This window comes from Erythrolamprus reginae, chromosome 11 (genome assembly GCF_031021105.1).
Source record: "Erythrolamprus reginae isolate rEryReg1 chromosome 11, rEryReg1.hap1, whole genome shotgun sequence".
In the NCBI taxonomy this organism is placed as follows: domain Eukaryota; kingdom Metazoa; phylum Chordata; class Lepidosauria; order Squamata; family Dipsadidae; genus Erythrolamprus; species Erythrolamprus reginae.
The window spans coordinates 6,942,644-6,951,849 of record NC_091960.1 but is presented as its reverse complement, the minus strand read 5'-3'; the positions used below and the strand labels follow the sequence as shown (position 1 = coordinate 6,951,849).

At 40.8% G+C, this 9,206-nt stretch overlaps 1 long non-coding RNA gene across 4 annotated transcripts in view; it reads right to left on the bottom strand.

Moving 5' to 3' along the window:
- Positions 1–9,206, bottom strand: part of LOC139174552 (uncharacterized) — a 47,788-nt gene that overhangs the window by 11,032 nt on the left and 27,550 nt on the right. For all 4 annotated transcript variants that reach the window (XR_011560368.1, XR_011560366.1, XR_011560365.1 and 1 more), the window contains one exon: positions 6,034–6,147. This is a non-coding gene — a long non-coding RNA (uncharacterized lncRNA). The remainder of the gene's footprint in view (positions 1–6,033; positions 6,148–9,206) is intronic.

Here is a 9,206-nt window from a genome sequence, read left to right as displayed (position 1 = left end):
GGAAGTCAGGAGGTGGGGTCTCCCATGGAGGGGAGCCTCAGGGGGATCCCAGGATCGCAAAAACCTGCGCATGGCTTGCAACGAAAGTCCGGAGGCGGGGAATCTCAGTGGCGGCTTGGCAAGTTCGTAAGGTGAAAAAAGTTCATAAGAAGAGGCAAAAAAAATTCCGAACCCTGGGTTCGTATCTCGAAAAGTTCGTATGATGAGGGGTTCGTATCATGAGGTACCACTGTATATATTTAGGTTGATATTTGAACAATAGATCTTTTAAGCATTTGTATATTTTATTGTGATCTAGATGAAATGTCAATATATACAGTATTGCCAGTTCATGTAATATATATATTAACATTTCATCTAGGACACAATAAAATATAAATGTTAAAAAGACCTATTGTTCAAATACTGTACACTAAAAACACTACACTACATAGAAACATAGAAGTCTGACGGCAGAAAAAGACCTCATGGTCCATCTAGTCTGCCCTTATACTATTTTCTGTATTTTATCTTAGGATGGATATATGTTTATCCCAGGTATGTTTAAATTCAGTTACTGTGGATTTATCTACCACGTCTGCTGGAAGTTTGTTCCAAGGATCTACTACTCTTTCAGTAAAATAATATTTTCTCATGTTGCTCTTGATCTTTCCCCCAACTAACTTCAGATTGTGTCCCCTTGTTCTTGTGTATACTTTCCTATTAAAAACACTTCCCTCCTGGACCTTATTTAACCCTTTAATATATTTAAATGTTTCGATCATGTCCCCCCTTTTCCTTCTGTCCTCCAGACTATACAGATTGAGTTCATTAAGTCTTTCCTGATACGTTTTATGCTTAAGGCCTTCCACCATTCTTGTAGCCCGTCTTTGGACCCGTTCAATTTTGTCAATATCTTTTTGTAGGTGAGGTCTCCAGAACTGAACACAGTATTCCAAATGTGGTCTCACCAGCATTCTATATAGCGGGATCATAATCTCCCTCTTCCTGCTTGTTATACCTCTAGCTATGCAGCCAAGCATCCTACTTGCTTTCCCTACTGCCTGACTGCACTGCTCACCCATTTTGAGACTGTCAGAAATCACTACCCCTAAATCCTTTTCTTTGAAGTATTTGCTAACACAGAACTGCCAATACAATACTCAGATTGAGGATTCCTTTTCCCCAAGTGCATTATTTTACATTTGGAAACATTAAACTGCAGTTTCCATTGCTTTGACCATTTATCTAGTAAAGTAAATTCACTAAATACCGCTAGTTGACAAATCCAGTCCTTCCCAATGACTTGAGATAGGCAGGTGTAGATGTTTGATGGTGTTACAGATATTTTCGCAGGATGTAAGCTGCTCCAACTAAGGCTGCCTTTTGCAATTGACTTGCCAATCATTAAGCCAACAATGATTTCTATTTTAGATTTAATGAAGGGTTAGAGCTAAGGGGAATTGCAACTAGCACCATTATCCAAATGAACAGCGTGTCTATACTGTACAGATATTTTACAAACCAGGAACAAAAAGCGTAATGTGCCCTATTTTGAAAAGACACTTAAAATGAACCTTTTAAAGCTTGTTATTGTACTTTTCTGATTCACTGCCAGATATTAACTGGTCCTCTATTGACTCTGTAATTAGAGTTATCAGTTTAAAGCCAAAAGCAAAGTGATTTCAACATTAGTCCGACGGGAGGTTTGCAGGGTGAGTTTGGGCTGTTTTAGTGGTGTCCTTGGGGCTCTGAGCTTGGTTGTTTGCTTGCCAGGTTCGAGACCCGAGCACTGCGCAACGGGTGTGCTCCTGTTTATAGAAACATAGAAACATAGAAGACTGACGACAGAAAAAGACCTCATGGTCCATCTAGTCTGCCCTTATACTATTTCCTGTATTTTATCTTACAATGGATCTATGTTTATCCCAGGCATGTTTAAATTCAGTTACTGTGGATTTACCAACCACGTCTGCTGGAAGTTTGTTCGAGAATGATTGTGTTGCAAGAGATGTCCTCTAGGGGGCCTACATGTTCTTTTTGCTGCTGCCTGCTGATTCAATAACCCTCTGACAGGATACAAATGACCAGCTGTCTACAAGGAATATAAATCAGGAATGAAATACTACTGGTTCACCCCGGTTTGGGTGTACCAGTAGCAATGGCCGCCGGTGGTTTGAAGATCTGGTAGCAGCGGTAGCGTGAAGCTCCGCCCACCTGTCCAGATGCCGCCATTTTCTTTTTTTAACCCTCTGGGCATGCATAAAGCATTCCACATATGCCCAAGTGATGACCTCCTACAGGTACGGTCAGGTACGCAGAACCAGTAGAAAAACCTTGATTTCCCCCCCACCCTCCTTTTCACTTCTGGGCTCTGGATAGGTTTTTCCTATCGCTGTAAATGAGGTTGAACGTGTATAATTTTAGAAGAGCTGTGTGTGCGTGTGTACATACACATTATATAGTAGATAATGTATATTTTTGTGTGTCTGTGTATGATATTAAAGATGTTCAGTGATAGTCAATAGATAGGGAAATTGTATCCTTTTGAGGCGAGGAGAGGCCAGGCACCCTAACCCTAACCCTGGACGTGAGTGACGTCAAGGTTATTTATTTATTTATTATTCATTAATTGGATTCGTATGCCGCTCCTCTCTTAGGACTCGGGTCGACTCACAAGATATCAAGTTGGCCACCTTTAAGCCAGTCACATGACCTTTAAGCCACCCCCAGTCACATGATCATCAAGTCACACCCACCTGGTCACATGGCCACACCCACAGAATAAGCCATGCCCACAGTGTGGTGGTAAAAATTTTTGCAGCCTTTCGCTTCTCTGCCTTACAAGACAAAGGCTGCGAGTTCAAAACCCAGTAAGAGGGTATGGCTAGCTGATGAGGCCAGAACAAGGCCGAAATAGATCTATCCTAGTCTTCCTTAATTTTAAATTCATTATAAACATGTCTCACACACACACACACACACACACACACACAAGTATATATATCCTAGGTCTCCCTTAATTTTCAAATTCAGCAAAAACAAGTGACATATATATATATATATATATATATATATATATATATATATATATATATATATATTGTTCTGAGTTCGGGTTTTATATATATATTTGTTTTCGTAGATATTGTTGTTGAATTTGAAAATTAAGGGAGACTAGGATAGATCTATTTCGGCCTTATTTTGGCCTCATCAGCTAGCCATACCCACTGGGACTTGAACCTGCAACCTTTGCCTTGTAAGGCAGAGAATTATCCTCTAGGCCAGTAATTTTCAACCTTTTTTGAGCCGCGGCACATTTTTTATATTTACAAAATCCTGGGGCACACCACCAACCAAAATGACACCAATTGACACCCTAAGACACTCCTCTCTTTTTCCATCCCTGTCTCCTCCCCCCCTTGTGTGTGTGTGTGTGTGTGTGTGTATACACACTCTTGAACCATTTCCAAAAACAGGTGAGGGCTGGGTTTTTTTTCTCTCTTATTCTTTGGGTGCTTTTTATCATATGCTTTAAATCAAGAGTCACTTCTCTCTCTCTTTTGTTTCTCTCTCTTTCCTCTCATTCTCTGTCTCAATCATTTTCTCATTTATCTTTTTTCCTCCCCTTTTTGCTCATTTCTCTCTCTCTCTCTCTCCCTTCCTCTCCTTTTCTCTTTCTCTCTCTCTTGCCTTCTTTCTCTCTCATGCTTTCTCTTTTCTTTCTTTCTTGCTTTCTCTCTCTTTCTCTCTTGCTTTCTTTCTTTCTCTCAGTCTCTCTCTCTCTTAGCAAAAAATTGCGAGACTGGAACCTGAGCTTCCTTCTTCACGGCACACCTGACCATGTCATGCGGCACACTAGTGTGCCCCGGCACACTGGTTGAAAAACACTGCTCTAGGCTACAGTATCCAATCCCTTCAGCTCTGCACCATATATATATGCAGTGAAGGGCTACCTGCGTTTTCTTTCAACATCTTTCAGTGCAAATTGGGTGATCTGGGGTGGAGCACCATTTTCGCTACCCCACTGTGTTCCCCCTGTCCAGTAGCCTACCTCTGTATTTATGTATAGCATATTTTTGCTGACAATCATACAAAAAAATGACCAAACAAATCACCCCCCCACACACACACACACAACTAAACCTTTAAAGCCATTTTGCCTTCCCCAAAGATCTTGCATCTCTCCTACTCCGGCTGTAATTGCAGCTCAGTACAGAATGAACAGCGTCTGTCTTTACCAAATCCAATGAGATGTGTCTCCACCCTAGTGTTAATTCATTGTTAATGTTTAATAATATTAAAGAGTGTTGAATGGCCCCAGTAGTATTAACACCTCTGGGACTGTTCAAAACCCGCTGATCCATAAAGGGGGGGGGGGAAAGCAACAACCATTTAATCAGCCTACTAGGATTTGGAAAATTAAAAGAGGTAGAAATCTGTTTTTTTGATGTGCATGGATAGGAACTCGGGTTTCCAGAGGCAAAAAAAAAAAAAAAAGGAAGTAAAAATCAGTCTGTTGGGGGAAAGATCAGAAGCAACGTGAGAAAATATAATTTTACTGAAAGAGTAGTAGATGCTTGGAACAAACTTCCGGCAGACGGGGTTGATTTGTTCCCATCCACTACTACTTCTTGTTTTCCATCTATTGCTTCTGGTCTTGCCTTCAGGTGCTTGGAGAATAGGTTGGTTTTATGTCATTCGTGTGGCTTTTATTCTTGTATTGGGGATCTGGCCTGGCTGTAAATGACTTTGAGTCAGCATGGTTTCTTTTATATTGTGCAATTTATTTATTTTTTGACCTTGTGAGTTCTTGCTTTTTTTCTCTGCTTGACTGAGCTTCACTCTCTCTCTCTCTTTCTCTCTCTCTCTCCCTCTCCCTTACTCCCTCCCTCTCTCTCTGTTCCACCCTCTCTCTCACTCCCTCTCTCTCCCTTCTTCCCTCCCTCCTTCTCTCCCTCTCTCTCTGTTCCTCCCTCCCTCTTTCTCACTCCCTCTCTCTCACTCCCAACCTCCCTCTCTCACACTCCTTCTCCCTCCTTCCCTCCCTCCGTTCTTCAATCTCTGTAGTATTGCATAAGATAACTTTTGCCAGACCCATCCTCGAATACAGCTCATCTGTTTGGAACCCATATCGCATCTCAGACATTAACACCCTTGAAAATGTCCAAAGATACTTCACCAGAACAGCCCTTCACTCCTCCACTCGAAATAGAAGACCCTACGAGACTAGACTTTCAATCCTGGGCCTAGAAAGTTTAGAACTAAGACGCCTTAAACAAGATCTAAGTATTGCCCACAAGATCATATGCTGCAACGTCCTGCCTGTCGGCGACTACTTCAGCTTCAACCACAACAACACAAGAGCACACAACAGATTTAAACTTAATATTAACCTTTCCAAACTTGACTGTAAAAAATATGACTTCAGTAACCGAGTTGTCGAAGCGTGGAACTCATTACCAGACTCCATAGCGTCATCCTCAAAACCCCAACACTTTACCCTTAGATTATCTACGGTTGACCTATCCAGATTCCTAAGAGGTCAGTAAGGGGCGAGTACAAGTGCACTAGAGTGCCTTCCATCCCCTGTCCTATTGCTCTCCTATATCTCATATACCTTTCCTCTATTCCTATATCTCTTCTTCTATTCTTTCATTGATATGTTCTATTACTATATCTTCTTTTCTATTATTTCTTAGATATATTTTACTATGGGTATCTCCTCTATAACCTTCATCATGCATTTTACTATGTGTATATAGATATACCCACTAAAACCCTCATTGTGTATTGGACAAAATAAGTAAGTAAGTAAGTAAGTAAGTAAGTAAGTAAGTAAGTAAGTAAGTAAGTAAGTAAGTAAGTAAGTAAATAAGCTGGTGTGCAAATAATGTGCAAATGGGCATAATTAAAATTTGAGTACTGTATTTCACACCTACCTTGGTCAGGAGTCAGAACTCCCTACATGTAATGTATTCAACAGGAAAACAAAAATGATATTTGTTTTTTACCCGAGCTGTGAATTGGCTTGCCACTTTTAAACCATCCTACCTTCTCCCTTGCTGACGTGGGCTCGGGGCTGACTCAAACCATCCAAGATTTCTTTTGCAGACTTCTGCAATTCACAATACGTGTTGCACAATTTCCTGGGCTACTGGAGTTATTCTGGGACAGGAAACAATAAAAACAGATGATCCAGACAAGAGGCAGAGATTTTATTTTTCTTTAAAGGTAGCATGAAATATATTATTCCTTTCTGAGCTGGTATAACAAGTCGAGCCCAACTGACAGGCCAGGGTTGGGATTCTTAGCAGGCATGCAAAAATTACGAGAATCTTGCTATCTCAGAAAGAGTGGCAGAACCAGCAGAATTTCAATTTTTGAATGTGAATCACACCAAACTTGACCTACCTTCTGATTTCAATCCAATTTATCGCCTGATGCATTACAGCTAGTCCCCATTTAGCAATTGCATTTAATGAAACAACCAAAAAATGTTTTATTTTTTCACACGATTGTGTTTGTTTTAAAAAGTATCCAAACTTGACAAGAATTCACCTTTTTTTAAAAAAAAAAATCTGCAAAAGAAACTAGAATGTGGTAGAATTCTTTATTGGCCAAGTGTGATTGGACGCACAAGGAATTTGTCTTTGGTGCATATGCTCTCATTGTACATAAAAGAAAAGATACAAAAAATGCCTTTAAAAAAGATACAGAAAGCAACAAGAAATTAAATAAAGAGAGACAAACAATAACAAAAATAAAAACCTATCCAAATAGCTCGTACGCCCGTCAATTTGGTTGATTGAAGACTGAGAACAATTAATCGATGATGATGATGATGATGATAATAATAATAATAATAATAATAATAATAATAATAATAATAACAACAACAACAACAGCAACAACAGAGTTGGAAGGGACCTTGGAGGTCTTCTAGTCCAACCCCCTGCTTAGGCAGGAAACCCTACACTACTTGAGACAAATGGTTATCCAACATCTTCTAAAAACTTCCAGAATTGGAGCATTCACAAACTTCTGGAGGCAAGCTGTTCCACTGGTTAATTGTTCTAACTGTCAGGAAATTTCTCCTTAGTTCTAAGCTACTTCTCTCCTTGTTTAGTTTCCACCCATTGCTTCTTGTTCTGCCTTCGGGTGCTTTGGAGAATAGGTTGACTCCTCCTCCTTTGTGACAACCCCTGAGATATTGGAACACTGCTATCATGTCTCCCCTGGTCCTTCTTTTCATCAAACTAGACATAACCAGTTCCTGCAGCCTTTCTTCATACGTTTTAGCCTCCAGTTCCCTAATCATCTTTGTTGCTCTTCTCTGCACTTTTTTTTCTAGAGTCTCAACATCCTTTTTGCATCGTGGTGACCAAAACTGAATGCCGTATTCCAAGTGTGGCATTACCAAGGTCTTTGTTCTGTCAGGCTCTCTGGTAGACTCCTCCCGAAAATTCACAGGTACAAATTTCAGACACACACACGTTTGAAAATTCAAAACAACGTTCTTTATAATGAAAATTCACTTAAACCAAGCCCTCTTTTGGTATAGCAAAGAGCACTCGTCTCCAAACAAACTGGTAATTGGTGCAAGTCCCTTATCAGTTCTGAGATACTTAGCTTGCAGCTGTGAGGCAATTCACAGTCCTTCTTCTTTCACAAAGTGAAACACACTTTGCTCTGGTTTAGTTTCAAAGCGGAGAAAAAATCAGCACACAAAAAGGTCAAAGTCAGCAAAGCAGGCACGAAACACAACGATCAGATAATCCTCCACAATGGCCAAACTCACAGGCTGCTCTTTATAGCAGCCTCACTAATTACCACAGCCCCACCCAACCACAGGTGGCCTCATTTTCTTTGATAATAATCTCTCAGTTGTTGCTGCCTATGCATCGCTCTCCGCATGCGTGGCTGTATCATGAACTCTTGTTCTGAATCCAAGGAGGAGCGAGATAATTGATCTCCTTCTGAGCTGTCTGCCACACTCTCTTCCACCCTGTCACTCATGTCTTCTTGGTCAGAGGAGCCTTCATCATCAGATTCCACCGGGGCAAAACAGGCCTGCAGCATGTGGATGTCTCCCCCACATCCACAGTCCTTGGGGCAGGAGCTGGGCCAGAGCTAACCACAACAGGTCTTATAAAGTGGTATTAACACTTCATGTGACCTTGATCCTATCCCTCTGTTAAAGCAGCCTGGAACTGTGTTGGCTTTTTGGGCAGCTGCTGCAATGGAGGGGCTTTCCTTCAGAAGTTGTGGGTGCTTTTTGGAGCTTTTTAAGAAAATACTGGACACCCATTTGTCTGGAATGGGTATAAGCAGCGGGTTGGAGTAGAGGAAGATCCCTTCCAACTCTATTAATCTGTATTTTCTACGTTTATTTATTTTATTTATTTATTTATTTTGTCCAATACAAATTGAAAGTTAAGGAGAATAAAAACGTGTAGTAGTAAATATCAGGGAAGGGATAGAAGAAGAGATATGAGAATAGAATACATCAATGAAGAGTAGAGGAAGGATATATGGATGGGAGAAAAGATATATAAAATATTTATTTATTTATTTATTTATTTATTTATTTATTTATTCATTCATTCATTCATTCATTCATTCATTCATTTATTTATTTATTTATTTATTAGATTTGTATGCCGCCCCTCTCCATAGACTCGGTGCGGCTCACACCAGAATAAAACAGTTCATGACAAATCTAATAATTTACAATTTAAAATATTTAAAAACCCCATTATTAAGCAGACATACGTACAAACATACCATACATAAATTGTATAGGCCCGGGGGAGATATCTCAGTTCCCCATGCCTGATGACAAAGGTGGGTTTTGAGGAGTTTACGAAAGGCAAGGAGGGTAGGGGCAGTTCTAATCTCTGGGGGGAGCTGGTTCCAGAGAGTCGGGGCCACCACAGAGAAGACTCTTCCCCTGGGGCCCGCCAACCGACATTGTTTAGTTGACGGGACCCGGAGAAGGCCCACTCTGTGGGACCTAATCGGTCGCTGGGATTCGTGCAGCAGAAGGCAGTCTCGGAGATAATATAGGAGAGACAATTGGACAGGGGACAGAAGGCACACTAGTGCACTTATGCTCACCCCTTACTGACCTCTAAGGAATCTGGAGAGGTCAACCGTGGAAAGTCTAAGGGGAAAATGTTGGGGGTTGACACCACGGGGGTCTGGTAATGAGTTCCATGCTTCAG